The sequence below is a fragment of the Alligator mississippiensis genome, chromosome 13 (genome assembly GCF_030867095.1).
Source record: "Alligator mississippiensis isolate rAllMis1 chromosome 13, rAllMis1, whole genome shotgun sequence".
Classification (NCBI taxonomy): domain Eukaryota; kingdom Metazoa; phylum Chordata; order Crocodylia; family Alligatoridae; genus Alligator; species Alligator mississippiensis.
The window spans coordinates 34,013,510-34,031,337 of NC_081836.1; the positions used below are offsets into that span (position 1 = coordinate 34,013,510).

A 17,828-nucleotide genomic window follows, 5' to 3' on the forward strand; every position below is an offset into this window, starting at 1 on the left:
GTAAAGGCCCTCGGTTTCTTCACTAACACAATGTTATTGTAACCAGCTGGGTTTTAAAGAACAAATAAGGTTTTTATAAGATATATTCTAATAGAAATCTTATAAATATACAGCATATGTCAAGACAATTCTTGTCTGTTACTTAATATAGTCTGAAACAGTTTTAGTCTTGATTCAGGTAAGCTTGGTATTATTTTACTATGTAACATGAAGATCTGTTCATAAGCCAAAATAAATAGTAATAGCATTGGGCCATATTCTGCCATTACTCTTTACAAAAAATACTATTGACTTTGCAGGAGCTCTGTGTGCACAATGATGGAAGGATAATGTAGTGTAATATAAAATGTTGGTATTAAATATTTATTTATTTATTTAAAGATAGCAGCAACAGCAAATGAAAGAAGAATATGCGCTTTACAACATAGCAATCTGTACATGAACAAGTCAAGATCCTACAATTTTTGTCAGTGAAAAAGATAAGGCCATTAGCAAAGAGAATATGTATTGACCTTTGCAAATAATATGTTTTTAGATATTATCTAAAACATTTTTCTTTAACCTACAAACTGATTTAACATAACTTGTTTAGAATGCTAAATCAGTAACAGAATGCACTTAAAATTGAAAATCTCATCATATTTAAAAAGATAGCATTTCATATTCTGGCCACATTTGTGTTCGGGATTCTCTATTTAACCTATGCCAGGAGCACAGCATATGCAATGTAGGAATATGTGATTGAATACAATTCTAAGAATAATGGAAAAATTGATGAACAGTTGAAAAGAGGTGCTTTTCTTGTCATGCAGCATGAGTAAGTTAGCTAATGAGAGTCCTGGTCTTGCATTCCTTACATACCCAAACCTTACACTGGGGTCAAGAGGAGTCTTGGTTGTGCAAGGAATTCACACTTGGGTCCATATCCTTAACAGTATAATGTAAGTAACTAAAGGTGTATTGATTAAAATCCCTAGCTTGCATGACAAATTTCATCAGGTTCATGCTTTAGGATACTTTTTTTTTTAATTGTTATCTGTGTATTGATGAATAATAATGCAACTAATAAGTAAAACTGAGGTTAACATTTCTGTACCACATTGAAGGGGGAAATGTGTATGGGGTGATTTTCCTAGCTCCTTTCATCATCCATACCAGAGATAAATTAAACTTAAATCATGTAACATTTTTTTCTGAAGGGTAATTATGCTACTTTTAAAATCAGAAGGCATTCGATACTTCAGCACACAGGGTGGCAGCAAAACATGGGATAGTGCAGCTGCTGCTACATTTGAACCCCCAGGTTCAGTGTCCTGGGCTGGTACCACAGTTGCTCCCTTCTTCATTATGTTATTGTTTACAATTAAGCAATTTAACCAAATGTAACAACATGGGGGGTTGTAAATACTGTATATACATACATAAACAACTTGGCAGGGGGATCCTCCCCTAGGAAACTCTTTAAAAATAAAACTCTTTAAAAATCTCTTGAAGGAATCTGATGTATTCTGAGGCCAAAATACTTACTCTTCAGAAGAAATATGCTTTGTGGCTAGGTCATCTCTGGTAGGAATGTTTAAAGAGGATGCAAACAGAATGTAGACCAGAGTTAGAGAAAACATCAGAAACTTCCCTTCATTTGAATGGTAAACCTTTAATGAAGGTCTCTAAAGAACTCTCTCCAACCTATCACTTAGGATAGTTATATGAAGGCAAAATTCATTATAAGGGGCCCAGTCCTGAGATAAATAATCACTTTGCACCTAACAGGATCCTTATGAGAAACATAATGTGGCCTGATATTTCAAGCTTGCTAGTTACAAGCAGAATTCCTATAGTATTTTTTGTGTATGTAAATTAATTTTCAAAAGGAGACCTTAATTAATCATTTTCTTTGAGTTTTATAACATCAAAATACATATTCCCTGAAGAAAAAATTATATTTTATGGCATCTTTTCCATGTGAATGCTGGGACATACATTTTACTTTTTATGATCTTATGTAATAAAAGGAAAGCATGAATATCCTAGATTTATACCTCTCTTACTATCTTCCTGTAACTTTTAACTCTTAGTGACTGCTATACATGAACAGCAAAATCCATTGGGGTTGTACAGTTGATAGATACTGTTTTCCTCCAAAGTGCCAATACCATTTATGCTTTTGGCATGAAAGACCTGTGTATGTTATGAATCTGCTTTCTGACTGAAGTGTGGTAGATATAACAAGTCTCTAGTAGCTATTACTGCATTCATTTAACATTTTCAATCATTACCATTCTTAAAAGTGACAGAAAGAGAGAATGTGTGTGGACAAATGAAATGTATTAGCAGGTTTTAAAAACATAAAATCTCAGACAAAAATTATGAGAAAATGCTCTGGTGAAAGATAAATGCTTTCTCTTTCCAGAAATGAGGAAAGACCTGATTAGTTCCCCCCCCCCCCCCCCCAGTTAGGAAAACTAGTAAACAGTGTGGTTTTCTGATGGGATTTGATTGCATTACTTTGTTTGTATAAGAAGAGAGAAACAGGTACCCTAAGAGGCTTTAAATGGTTTGTATGGGATATTTACTACCTACAGTCACTTGATTGCAAGGTTTGTGACATTCCCATATGACGCCTTTGCACTCTACGTGGAATTTAACACCTGTGCAGATTTTGCATATGAAGCAAAAAGAGTATACGGCTAAGGCAATTATTTAAAAATGAATGGAAATTTCCAGCAATACTTAAGAATGTTTGAAATGCCTATATGCTCTACTTCCTACAAGGTCCATTTCTGGTCAGATTTTACCATTAGATTACTAAAGCTCACGTCTTGCTTGTTCAATTATCTGGTGAGAGATCTGGGTCAGATATGAAAGTTGAAAATTATTTTTTTAAATAGAATGTATATATAGAAATAATCTAATCAATTTTAAACTACAGTTTCAGACATGTTTGCATCAGCTTTATTTAGATGACAGTGTAGTGGCATATGTTCAGTATTGAGAACATATGCCTTTAGAGAACAGTCTCTTTTATTTCAGTATTGCTACCCAAGGATTGGACTCCATTTCAGGTTGAAATTTGATGAGGCAAAACATCACTCTCAACAAGATACTTTTCTTATTATACAATGTTCTTTCTTTAACCCTGCAAAATACAAGATGAATGATACCAGGGGTACCTGGAAGATTCTTCTTCTAGTGCTTTATTTAGCTTTAATGTCGATGCTTCTTTTCCCAGTAAAAAAATAGCAAATATTGAAACTCCATTTTGAAAAAGCTAAAAAATAATGTCTGATAGCATAAGAATGATGTTGTAGCCATCATGGTCCAGAATAGTATGTATTAATGCACGCAACTACACTTCCTCAACAAATTCTAGTTTCTTTTATGCTGGCAGTTTGAACATTCTTTTACTGCTGCTGTAAATAGTTGTGCATGGCTTATACGGAACTTTTATTTGTTACTGCTTTTAGTACTCCCCGTAGTTGTTATGGTAAGATGTTCAACCATGGGATCAGCTGATAAAAATCAGTAAACACTTGGATTATCCTCTGTTCTTCTGTAGTAAGTTTGATTAATCCTTCTATCTCACTCAGTGAAAACATTGGCAACCCTTTTCAGCATCTTTGTCATTATCTCTTTGACAGCTTGCCTTCCTTGTGCTTGCAGTTCTAGGTCAGTTCGCATGGCTAGTCAAATGTGACAACATGACAAGATTAAGTAAAGCCAGGGTTCTGTGATTTGTAAATGGAGGATTTGCAATGTGAAGCTGTTTTGATAACAAAAATAGAGAATAATCTATGTTTGCACTGATCTCAACAGGTTGTGTGGGGGGGGAGGGAGGGCAATGAGTACATTCCCTGTATTCAGATCTTAGAGTGAGAAAACCAAGACAACTGCTTCTGCAATATGCTTAAATTATGAGACTTGAAAGATGGATGTCATTCCTTCTGTGTATGTACAATATATTTTATATGCACGTGTGCAACAGACAATAAACAAATGGGAAGTTTAGCAGACATTGAATATGAAATGCTTAATTTAAAAGTATTTATTTAAAACAGTGAATAAAAAACAACGAAGGCCGCATAAAAATGTATGGTGTCAAGTAAACAATATTACATTAGTAAGCCTGTTAAAGATATGGTTCAATTATAATAATAAAATGGTTTACAGACAAAACTAGAAAGAATTTGTTTCCTGCTAAACTACTTCCACTTTTGAGGTGGTCCCCATGGTACCCATTAGTCTCCAGTACCCCTTCACAACAAGTTTTATCAGGAGCAAAAGTGAAATTGAATTTTCCCAGTAGAAATGATATGGATGAATGCAGCTAAGCAGGAGGCAATTTTTAGATTAGAAACTGATTGGGACACCAAGTTAAATGTGTTCATTTATGTGACAAGGGACCTTCAGCTATTAATAAATGCCAGTGGTCCAGATGTAGGTTTTACATGTGAAGGAAAATAGTAAAACAAAAACCTGCAGCTAACACCAGGCAGGAGCATTATTCTATACTAACTTTGAGGGGATAGGGTCTTCTCCAAAATCACAAGGTCTGCATCTTGTAGTATGTGGATATTGCTGTAATCATAATACTGGCCAATCCCAGTTCCTCTTAATTAGCCAGGACTGACAAAGTGGGCAGGCCAGAACCTCCTGTGGTTGGAGGTATATGATAAGCTACAGGGAAGGAATAGAAGGGATTGTATCCATCTGAATATGTTCTTGTACCTTCACCTCATGCTTGACAGTAAGAAGAATATGGGATGACACCTCCCGTGAAGCAAGAGAGAAACCGTGGCTGTGAATTAGAAACTTTTCTAATTAGCAAGATTGATGGCCAAACAAGTGGCACTGTGGGAAACTCCCCTGCATGTATTTATCATAATTGGGATAAAAGGCACTGACTGAAAAAAACATAAATCAGAGAATAGGACAGCAGCAGGTGCTTAGGAGATGCCAGCTCTTGTGAAATAGGCACAACTGGTTTTGCAGCAGTTAAGCAACCTTACTTTGATTGTTACAATCCGTAAAGGCTATACCACTGAAAATTGCCCCTGAAGGACAGGAATCAATAGGAAAAGAAATATAAAACACACAAGGAAATGTATTCAAACAGAGGCCAGAATCTTGGAACGCTTCCAATATTCCACACAAATAGTCCAGGTGGGGCTTTTTTCCCCACAGAAAAGAAACAAAATCTTGATGCATAAGATTTGACAAGAAAATTTGTGACTTTCCTTGTTTAGGTATTATCAGTGCCAGAGAGTTCTAGATTCTTTAGAAACAAAAAGAAAGAGAATGGAAGGTTCAAAGGCATTCACAATTTTTAAAAGGACTAATGTTTAGACATGGTACAACACTTCTCTAAATCCTGTAAAGCAGCTATCTGAGATTTATCCCATTCAAAAGCAAAACTCCAATGACCAAATTCAGACCTAGCATAAGTAGGTCAAATAATTCAGAACTTTGTTATTTCATCTTTTTATACTAAGTTTGGATTGGCTCTTTTAGTTCCTAATTGTGGATAGTAGTGCAGATTGTTATTCAGGATTTCAAATGTTGAGGGATGCCATACTGGGTGCAAGAAATACATTTTGGTTTGGTTGTTTATTTGACTGATTGCTTGCTTGCTTGCTTGCTTGATTTATATGCCACCCTTCCCATCAAAGGCTCAGGGCATCTTACAATAAGAGAACAGAACAATTTACAAGGGAACTAGAATATCAATATAAAATAGAAACCCCCTAAACAATATCTCAACCTATCTTTGTTTGCTAAATGCATACTCATATAAGGTCTTTCAGTAATTCCAAAAGATGTCTAGGCTCAGGCTCTGGTAGGCTTTGAGGACTTGCCAAGTGGACTTGGTGTACTGATGGTGCTTGCATGAGGTTGGTCTTGGCTAACCTTAGGGATTGTGTTGCAGTGTAAGCAAGAAGGCAGGTTTTGGGGGGCCAAGACCATTTAGAAATATAGGCCCCAGAAAGCTATTGGGAGCCATTGCACACTGGAGCACCAGTTTCATGCTCCTGGCAACCCACCCCTCTTAGATGTGCTGCCACATTCTGCACCAGCTGCAGCTTCCAGGTGGACTTGAAGGGCAGCCCTACATGGCAGTAGTCTAGCCTTGAGGTAGGAAGTCATAGGTGATGGTGGCCAGATCTGAATCTGAAAGTAAGGGTCTCACCCTTCTCACCAGATAGAATTGATGAGAAACACTCCTAGCCACTGCCACCACCTGAGGATTCAGAAGCATACCAAGGCTGACAACCTAAGTGATAAAGGGAGGCTGAACTGCATCAGTGAAAAATATCTCAAAATCTCAAACATATAAGGGTTCCCTTGTAGAAATCCTACCTTGTCTTGTGCAGGTGATCAGCTCTGGCCCTTTCCCTCCAGTTCTGTAAGAGCATATTAGTATTAAATTTATACTACCTGGCATTGTCCAGAACCTACAAATAGTTGGGGAGGTGGAAATGTCATTTGAAGAGGTGACAGAAAATCTGTATTATCATTATGAGGCTAAGGCTGCACACTGTTTTCTGGATAAGTCTTGTAGGTCCAGCATTCATCCCCAAACCTGCCAAGTCTCCATCCTTTTCAGAAAAGCAACTTCTTTGGTGGAGAGGGAAACCACAGGCAAAGTGATATCTTATGTCATGTAGAGATGATGTGGGCCTTTGATGTTCTAAAGGTAAAACTTTATATAGGTAATAGGGCTGTGTGAAACAGCTGTTTCATTTCCATTTTGCTTTTGGCCGAATCTGTTTTGGAGTTTTGATGCTGTTTTGGTGCTGATTTGGAAATTCGGATTTGTCAGGGAGAGGCAGGCACAGCCAGGTAGCTTCAGGTTCTCCCTCAGCTCCTCCAGGTGTGCCTGCCTCTCCCTGGGCAGGGAGGGCTATGGGAGAAGCTCCCATAGCTGCTCTGCTTGGCCCCATCCCCTGCCCGACTCCAGCCTTCTGGAATGCGGAGTCTGGCCCTACTCAGCCTCAGTGGCCCCAGCTCCCAGACAGCATGAAGCACCCTGTGAAGCTACACTGCACCTGGGCTGTGGGGCAGCTGCCACACAGGTGCCAGGAGAGGGGAGTGATCCCCACTGCCCCCCACTGCCCTGAGCTGCATGGGGGGGGGGGCTCTGTCATGAGCCCCCAGAGACCCTGATTGCTGCAGCTACAGCAGTGGAGTGTGGGAGGTTTTTTTTTTCTTTTTTTTAAGTGCCAGGTATCCTGTAGCTCCTCCGGCTGTGCCTGCCTCTGCCCCAGTGTGGGGAGCCACAGGAGAAGCCCCCATGGCTGCTCCACCCTGCCCCAGCCTCCTGGCACTTAAAAAGGAGGGCTGCAAGGCTGTTCTGGACTCTTCCCAGGGGGTGCAGGCCCCTGCATCTGCACACAGGATGACAGCTGGCTGTCACTGCTGGCTGGGACTGGCACTTGGCACAGCCCATGCCAAGCATCAGGAAGACTGGTGCTGCCGCTGGCCCCAGGTGGCAGTGGCAGCACGCTTTCATCCCACTCACAGATCCAGGTACCCACACCCTGCCAGGAGGGCTGCGGGGATGTGCCAGGATTTCTTCTGAGGGGGGGCGCAGGCCCATGGATCTGCATGCGGGATGTCAGCAGGCTGCCTTCTCTCCCCCAGAGCACTGGGATTGGAAGGGACCTCAGGGACAGATCACAGACACTAGCCAGCTACAGATGTCAATATTAGAGCAGTCCTTCCCTGCCACCCTGCTGACTTTCTGTTTCCCCTCAAGCCTGCCTCCGATATATTCTGAAACATCCAAAACATTTCTGAAACATTTTGGATCCTTTTATTTCATTTTGGAGATTTTTCAGAGCCTTCCATTTCATTTCAGATTTGGTGTTTTGGGTGCCAAAACAGACTGAAACACCTCGGAACCAAAATGGCTACTGAAGTTTCACACAGCCCTAATAAGTAATTTTATTCAAGACAACAGAAATGACTGAGAGTAAATAAAAATCTTAAGTGAATTACTACTATAGAGCGTGTGTGGAAGAAATGAGGGGCATGTGTGCATGACACTTTAAAGCGGGTTAAATGCTTTTGCACCACTTTAATGGTGTTGATTTTTGCATGGGTCAGTGGTGTATTGTGCATTAACTCAAGCTGCTGTTGCACATTTGGCAGCATAATACACCTTAAATGACTTTGGGGTGCAGCAAACTAACCTCTGAGGAGTTTTAGTTTGCTACCCTGCAGTCATGGAGCGAAGTACCGGCCTCTGTGTGGCTCAGGGACTGTGTAGTCAGCCTGGGAAGGCAGGCTCCACTGAAGGGAAAGAAAAAAAAGCAGCAAGCCTCATCTTTTCTTTTTTTTTCCCCCTGGAGCCTGCCTGCCTGCATGAGCTGCACAGGGACCCAGTCATTTCCTTTGTGGCTGCAGTGCTCCCCAGGATCACCTGAGACAGGTGCCTGTGGGTGGGTGCCGCCTGGGGGGGTGGCCTCACTACCCAGGGACTACTCCACCCATTGGCACCTTGCCCTCCCCTCCCCACCGCCATAGAGGCAGGTAAGACATGGGTGGACATGACACTGAGGTTTACATCGCCCTAAACTGAAGCAGTGTTTTTAAAAACCCACTACTTCAATTTAGGGCCCCTGTTTCATCTACACATACCCATATAATGCAACATACTAAAAAACTATAGTAAAGAATATATGATTTTTTTTCTGTTAAAAAATATCAGTAACAAGTATTATTTCACACTGGATACAACACAGTCCTCTGCTGGTAGCATGTTGTTGTTATTTTTTCTCCCCCTGAAACTCATTATGAAATGAGTAGTTTAGGCATCAAGTGGCTCTGTACTGCAGTTCTCTTTCACTTGCCACAGGCCTTCCTTTATGATCAGGTGACCAATAAAAGAGCCAACACGGCCAGTCATTGGAACCATTTATCTGGGGAAACCAGGCAATATCACCTTTTCTCAGGCAATATCACCACTGAATCCGACCCAGCTCTGCCTTAAGAAGGTTATTTATTGCAATTCTGTGTCATCCTCTTTCACCTTCCCTGTGGCTATGAAAATCAGATAATCAATACAAAGTTCTAAATTCTGCTGGTCATGACTCCCACCAACTGGGAGGCATAACATCCCTGGTATTAGTGCTTCCTTCCTACACATGAGCTGTTGAGCTGTGGTAAGAATTAAGAGAACCAAGCTCACTTCTTGCTGCATAGACAAGTTTGGTCCACTTAGTTGAGAGGGTTAAAGTTATCTGTTTCTAAAATATTTCCTTGTCAAAAAATAATAACCCTTAACACCAGCTGAAATTACACTGGTCCAGGGTTCAAAGCCTGAAAGATCAGAGGACTTCCCATTTTAAAATCAGATAGTCAAGTAAGGTCAGATTCAATAAAAATGCTTCTTCTTGCAGAAAAGTCAAAATTCTTAGTATTCAACTAATATAAATAATATGTTTCTAGCCTCACATATAACGAGAGGCATATTAGACCATATTTACAGCATTGCTATTTTATTTTCAATCTAAATTTTCACTTGACCTTAGCATCCATCAGCTCACATTAACATTTGAAATTCATGTTTTTGGTCACTGGCAAGAGTTAGTCACAGTTTTCCAAAATTATAGTATTTTCTGAGATTTTGGTTTCAAATAAATCAGTTTCCTCAATATCTGAATGGGAAAAAAAGGGGGAAGAAAGCAAGTAATAAAATATGTGACCTTAAATTTTAGCATTTCATGATTTATCAGAATAAAAAAGCACTTAGGAAATGCTTTCAGAACCAATGTTGTTGTGGGTTGTTTTTTCTCCCTCACTACTGGTTTTGGACCAGCAATGGGGGCAAACCTTGTTCTTCCATACTCTTTAACTTACTTTTATTAAAATACTAATTTTATACCACTTAAAATATTCTAGCAGGAAAACTATGTTAAATGGCTTCAGCTTTTATATTGTGATTTTCCCTTGCTAATTTTGTTAATCTAATAGTGTGTGTTGCTAAGCAGTTTCCAAATTATGCTAAAGCCCAAACTCCCTAATCAGGACTGGAGCCTCATTACCAGGCTTTGGTGCATAGGAAAATATGGTCACTGCACCAAATGATTTACAAGCCAAAAATTAAATAAGTTAGCTTTGGGAAAGGAGATTCCTTACCCACATTTTAGAGGTTTTAGCAAAATGAGACAATTAAAATGCCTTACTAGTTTCAAACGCCTTACTCTTAAACATTGCAGGTAAGAGCTGACATAGCTAGTTGTGTACCTTAGCAAATTCTGTGCATGTGCAGGTACAAATTTGCTCATTTGTAATATACATATTGCAATATATACTTCCCCAGTAGATAATGTAGATTTACTTTTTCAAGTGTTTAAGCGTTTCTTTTTTTATCCTGTTGAGTTCCCCACAGAGGGCAGCAATAAGTTATTACTAATTCATGTTTCATAGAAATTCCTGTTGAATCAAATGAGAGTTTTGCCTGAGTAAAGATTAAATAATACATGAGAATCTAGCCACTAGTGAACGTTTTACATCTGTGTTCTAAGCCACTGGTCCTTGCCTACCCATGAGTCTTTCTCTCAAAATTTCCCATTGTTGCACCTGTTCTGAAGGTCCAGCCTGAGTAGCAACAATATGTGCCACATTGGTCATGGAGGTCATACTTTTATTAGCATCATGCCATCTACACTTACATGACAAAAGATGAAATGACAAGGTGAAAAAAATCCTGGCACTGCACTGCACAGCGTTCTATTAGTGGTACACAAGTAGTACATTCATAATAAAAAGTCAATTGTATTCATAGCTTGAAACAAGGATTTCTGTAAAATTTCACTTCTTCAGGAAATCGTGTTGACAGTTAAACTGTGTCCTTCAGGTGTCATTTTTTTTAAAAAGGTAAATGTATGTCTAAATATTTTAGTTAATAATTACCTTCAGTGATAATTTCCAGTGTAAATTCTAGAAGAACACTAAATTAATGCTAATTTAAATGAAAAAATAAGTCTGCTGAAACATAGCAGCTGATGAATGAATAACTTGATTGCTTGGTGACTGTGCACTAGTTTATTGATTTTCAGCTTGACAGTATGCCTTAAGTTCTTCCCACCATTTTCAGATGGACTCTCAATATACTCCGCTAACCTTGTGAGCATCTAAATTTCTGTGTCATGGAAGGGCGTGTTTAAACATTAGCATTTAAAAAGAAACCTACTTGGTTTAAGTTTAAGCTGACACTGTTCCTTTTTCTCTGTGGAAATGAAATTTATTAATCATAATAAAACCATCATATTCTGAAGGTGGAGGTCACCCTGAGGAGAAAAAAAAAAGTTCTATTCATTGCAGAGGAATTTCAAATGTATTTTTCCCAGATACTACCTTAGTATGGGTTCTGTCTTCTTTAGAAATGTATTCTTCTATAGTAGTAGCTTATTTTCTTCCAAAAGAATTTTATGCAATCAGTTGTAAGAATGATAATTTTTCTTTTTCTTCTTTAAAAGCATTTTGTTCTCTTTTATGTTAGATTTGGAAAGATTCTGTATATGTATCATTATACCTAAGAAGGAGATTTGTTTTATGTTTTAGTTATACAGATCTGGCCAAGTGGGATTTCAAGATCCTGTAAACCTTTTTGGTTCTAAAACTTTCAATGTGGATGTTTGTTTTTTCACATAACAGTTGTGTGGGTGGTTAGAAAAGAGTGGTCTTACAGCAATTTCTGAAATAACAACAAGCTTTACAGTGGAGAAAGCTGTCAATAGGAATGCAGAGGAAATTTTCTTAAGATGCAATGGTTTATACATAACAGGACACAATTATCTTATGAAGTTGATGCTAGTTGACCAACCTGTTTCATTCTAGTCTGAGGAACAGACAGCTGTACACAATAGGGTCAATAATCAAGATTTGATAAATGTGTTCTATGTAATTTAAACCACTGGCATTAATTGGCATTTATTTTCAAATAGTTTGATCCAAAAACTGGTTTTAAGTCATTCTGCTTTAGGCCCTGAAGAACGTAAGATGTTTTTCCCTTGAACAAAGAGAACAAGCTAGACCAAATTCCACTACAATGCACTGGAAAGTAAATGCTACTTACATGAGACCTCTGAGTATCACAGCATAGAAATTATGGCTGACAGTTTTGGGGAAGTTCTTACCACCAAACTCAATAGCACCTGATAGGTATACAGGCCTTGGGAAAGCCTGACATTTATATAGTTTCTAGAAGTGAAATATATTTAGTGCTGAACTCTACCTCAAATGTGGCTACTAGCCCCTTTCTCTTTTAAGGCCAGTGGAGTTGACATGAAAATCTAATCCCTCATATAATATATAAATATAAAGAGGTGGTGATGTATTCTGTACAGAGTTTGCTTGAATTATTGTCCAACATTAGGAACAGAAGGTAGTTAGTCACCAGCAGTTCTGTTGTCTTTTATAATTCATAGAGGGCATGCATCAGTGCTGCATGTCTGGCCTTTTATGACTAATGTTACAGAATGCATGCCTTTGGGAGAAACAGCATAGTCCACTTTCATGAATATAGAGGCCATTAGTTGCTCTGAGTGACTTAATTTGTATATGTACAGATAAGGATACAGAATGTTACCTTGTGCTAAAGAATACCTGCTATAGTGTGGGCTTATCTAGATGTGTCCCTCAATAAACTTGAGTGCAGTTCATGCTGAAGTCAGCTGCTCCTGGGTGCAGGATCTTCACATGTGCCCAGGAGCACAGCAGTTTGAGCTAGGGTGGAGCAGGCTTGGGGGGTTAACCCTGGGCTCTGGGTGGTGACATCAGGCAGTGGAGGGGCTAGCTGGGGCACAAGAGTGCCCAAAGTGCAGAGCCTTGTGGATGACCCCCCAAGCCTGCTGTCAGCTTAGGGTTGCTCCTCCCCAGCTCAGACTGCTGTGATCCTGGTGCTTTCTGTGCAGTAAATAATTCCTACATAACATAGTACTTTCCCCAGCAATACTAACTTATGACAGAGTTAATTCATTTACTGTGCCCTAATGTCTGCACATGTGTAGACAGTGACACTCTACTGTGGAGCCAATTAGTCAACTCTGCAGTAAAATGCATGTGTAGATGCACCCAGTAGATCACAAATGACTCCAAGGCTCAGATTCTCCATAGCTTCTCCATAACTTCCATGGCCAATGTATATCTTATGCTAGTAGTATTGCATATAGGTTTTATGGCATCCACATACACATGTCACAGGTACCATTGATCATAATCCTGTTTCACTTTACATGCCCAAATTGGAGTTACCCAGCTGCATGACTGTTGCTTTTCTGCACAGACGCACCGTTTCCTCAAGTATATGCATTGTGGGCCCATCACTGGCTGATATCTAATGCCAGAGCAGGAGAAGATCCTCCCATATTTTAATCCAATAACCTAGTGATTAGAAGGCCTGTGCAAAGTGGCTAGTATTCACTTCAGATTCGGGTTCGGCTGATTTGGGGGACAGTGATTCAATTCAGTGATTCGAATCACTGTCCCAAAATGATTTGGCTGAATCAGCCCCATCCCCTGCCCGCTCGCAATGGCTGCCCTGCCCACTCTCCCATCTCCTGGCTCTTTGAAAAAAATAGCCTGTGCTCACCAGCTGCTGCTAGGCAGGGGGGTGATCTCACTGCCTCCTGTTGCCCCACTCTGCATGGAGGGCTCTGTCATGAGCCTCCCAGCCCTCCCACCCATGGCTGCCCCACCAGCCCCAGCTCCCGGCCCTTAAAAAAAAAAAGCCCACACTTACTGGTTCCTGCCAGGTGGGGGGACGATCCCTGGTGCCCCCCACTGCCCCATGCTGTGTGGAAGGCTCTGCCACGAGCCCCCAGAAGCCTCAAGGCCACTGCAGCAGCTGGTGAGTCAGGGGGGGGTGTTTTTTTAAAGGTCTGGGAGCTGGTGCAGGCAGGGCAGCCATAGGGGGGTCTGGGAGAGCAGGTGGGGGTTGGGAGGCTCATGGCAGAGTCCCCCACAAAGTGGGGGGCAGTGGGAGATAGCAGGGTTTGTCCCCTGCCTGGCAGCAGCTGGTTAGTAGGGGCTTTTTTTTAAAGAGCTGGGAGCTGGGGCTGGGCTGGGTAAGACAGCCATAGGGGGTGGGGCTGGGAGAGTGGGCAGGGGACACTCAGGGAAGCTGGGGGAGCAGGCAGGGGATGGCACCTGGCAGGGGTCCCCCCATGGTTCCCTCCTCCCTCCTCTAGCCCCTTCACCCCCAACCCCTACTTACCAGCATGGAGTCCAGATCCAGCTCCCTGCTGCAGCCAGTGGGGACTGCCCAAATTGTTGAAGCTCTCCAAATCTTTTCCAAATTGATTTGGAGAGCTTCAAATCGGTTCAGACCTTTTAATTGGTCTCCTGATTCGATTTGGATTTGGAGATTCGGCCACTGAATTGGGCTGAATCTCCTCCAAATCAAATCAGCACCTGAAGCTTCGCACAGCCCTAGTGATTAGGGCACTTGCCAGTAAATACGATGCGCAGGTTCTGGGCTTTCTTTATTCTGAAAGAAAACTGGTCATTACCAGTTGGTACTGAACAGAATGGTACTGAACAATGCTTAACCCAGTGATTCTCAACCAGGATGTTTCATGGTGCTGCTCAATATTAGGACTATTAGATATGTAGACATATATACACAATTCACAAAATAAACCCAGAGGTTTCAAATAGGTGTCCATGGTATCAAAAACCTTTTAAACTGTTGTCTGAATCCTTGTGATAGAAGAATTGCTTTATTATTTTTACAAAACAGAGAAAATAAGGAAAAGATAGGGGTTGGCATTTTCTGAGGGTTACCTTGAGTGTAACAGGGTTAAAAACCACTAGCCTAACCTGTGGCTTAGTCACTGAGGCAGTGTTCTCAGAAACTGAAAAGATGTAAGTTCAAAACCCTTCAGGGTGAGAGGAGCCTACAAGATGAGTCTTTTGTTTTCCAATCAAGTACCTTACACACTAGGCTGTTTGGCTGAGAAAAAGGCCAGTCCTTTTTCTAGCTAGATCACAATTTCAGAACTTGGGCTTAGGTATACACATATGGAACCACAGACATGCCTGGTCAGAGCACAGCCTACTCTGCATGCTCATAGCAGTGTAGATGCTTACATGTCCGCACTGAAGATAGACTAGGATCTCAAATGGCAGTTTATATGGTGGGGCATTTCAACATGTAAAGTGAACTAGGATTCTGCTTTTTTATCCTAAATACTTTGTTTCCTTGTCTTTGTGAGGATTAACCATTTCAATAGTAAGTTCAAGTATTTGGAGGGAGGAAGGCAGGATGGCAAAGGGCATCTGCCTCCCTGGACAGAGGTACATTATAATGAAACATCCAGATCTGCATAGGACTTTTTAAAGGGTTGTTGTTAACCTTTGGTATCTGTGCAAAATTTCCCTTAATGGTAATAGGAAATCTGCACACGAAATATGTCATGGTATTTGGATTCATAAATGCAGAGATCCAAAGCTAGTAAAATATCTGTTAGAGCCTGGAAGCAACAATGCAAATCATTTGTCATCTTTTCTTTGCATTTTAGTCCAACATTTGTTTTAAAGTGTTATGAAAATGTTAAGTTCTAAATTTTCATGTGTCTGCTGTTTGTATATACTCCAGTATTTGGGGTAATGATATGATATAGCCAGGGCTTGATACTTAGAAGAGCTGAGTACATATAGTTCCATCAGGGTCAACTGGTGTGCATGTGCTCAACATTTAGGAAAAGCATACCTTGGGTATACTAACAATTTTAAAAACCAAAATTAGAGGATACTATAAAAATATATCTAACATTTATATAGATCTATAACATTTGTGATAACATGTAGTACAAGAAGGGGAAACTCAAAATGAATTAATTGGATTAATACAGCACTTTCACTGGATTCCTATTAGGGGTGTGTGAAATGGACTGTATTCGATTTGGATTTGGATTCATCCCCATTTGGGGGACAGTGATTTGGCCATAGATACAGCTTTAAATGGTTTTTCTACATATGTCAAGGTACCACGTGTGGCTTGTGAATGCTGCGATGGTGGGGCAGATGGAACATCCCACAGGAGCATGCCCCCCCGTGAACCCAGAAGTGGACTGGAAATACTTCTGGTCAATTTCCAGGTCTGCCGCTGAGCGTGCAGGCGACCCTCCCCCGCCCCACCTCAGCCACAGGGGACCCCAGGTGCCCCCCAGACCCAGGAGGCACCAATCACTAAGCCAGGGGGTGGGTTCCCCTGCACACCCTGCGGCGGACCTGGAAGTGGACCAGAAGTGCTTCTGGTCTGCTTCTGGGTCCCCTACTGAAGCATGCTGGGGACCCCCCTGTGTTTCCATGGGACACTCCATCTGCCTCAACATGTCAGCATTCATGAGCACCTGGTACCTTGAGGTTTGTAGAAATAACATTTAAAATGGTGTCTATGTCCAAATCATTGAATCTCTCCGAATTGATTTGGAGGGTTCTGATTCGATTCAGAGATATTGAAGGGTCTCCTGATTCAATTTGGATTTGGAGATTCAGCCACCGAATCGAATCAGCAACTGAAGCTTCGCACAGCCTTAATTCCAATGCTGGCACTTGGGAAGCATGGCTTGAGAACAGACCTTTAGGCAATAGGAGCCCTGCAGAAGCAGAACACTTAATTCCAGTGAAAATGATCCATTTGCTTGACAGCCAAACCAGGATCAGACTGGATTGTGAAATAGCTTCACACAAAGTACCTCAAGTAGAAGGAACATTGTTCATTCTAGAGAAATCAGAGGATAGTGGGAATGAAGGCTATACTCTTCTACGAGTGCATAGTTTGCACTCATTGAATCTCTTTCTACTTTTTCCATCAAGGAAGTATACTTGTACCTACATGGAAAGGCTAGGTGTTCCATTCTCAGAAATCTACTGATCCCTGAGGAGAGAGGCAACTGTGTTTCAACCATTGCCTCTCTCTCCCAATTCCCCTTCTTGTTTCTGTGGATAGCATGACTTCCCCAACTCGGGGTTCCTGCACCAGTTCTGTCCTTTATGCCATGTCCTTGTGAGTGACAGTTCTATATAATAGAGAATAATGAGCATATCCTCTGGTATAATTTAACCTGTTTTGCCCTGCACATTGATTTGGGGTGGGTAGGGAAATCTAATCAAGATATATTTTCTCAGTTTCAGAGCTTGTAGAGATAATGCCTTTCAGTTTCCCCTCAACTGATGGCATAGGCATCAGCTGTGGGTATTCCACGTATGGAAGAGAATTTATGGGATATAAAGGAGTAAAATGGATAACTGTCCAAACTCTGAAAAAACGTTATTTCACAAATGAATTTATAAACAGAATATCCAGATTTCTTATGTCCAGAACAGAATCTGCTGAGTTGTTAACAACACATGGATGTTAGACCCTATCTAATCTCTTATGGAGAGACCAAAAGAATTATTTTTTCATTACTGCAATCCCAGTGTACAAGATATAGCAATACTTACAAGTTTTTTATTGTCACATGTGATGTCTAAGATCAAATATCAGGTGGTTTTTCAGTGAAGGGACCCACATTAGAGACATTTTAATAATGGAAAATGTAGGTTTTACCCATGACTAGTACTAAGTCAATATACTGTAAGCGATAGAAAAAAAAAAAGCAATGCACTTTAAAAGACCCATGTGTGTAAGTAAACACATTTCTGAACACAGGGGATGAGAAAAATCTAATTTAGGACATTACATTTGATTCACCTCAGCAGTATTTTGGCTTGGATATTTAAATACTTCTGTGCAAATGTCATAAGTTGGGAATAGGGACATCCATCCCATATTTCCAGAGCTTGAGAACACAGAAACAGCATGTTTCTTTCCTGGA

General features: G+C 40.6%; 1 protein-coding gene across 34 annotated transcripts in view; it reads left to right on the top strand.

Moving 5' to 3' along the window:
* The window catches only part of RBFOX1 (RNA binding fox-1 homolog 1), a 1,765,957-nt gene that overhangs the window by 1,743,681 nt on the left and 4,448 nt on the right, over positions 1-17,828 (top strand). The window lies entirely within an intron of this gene.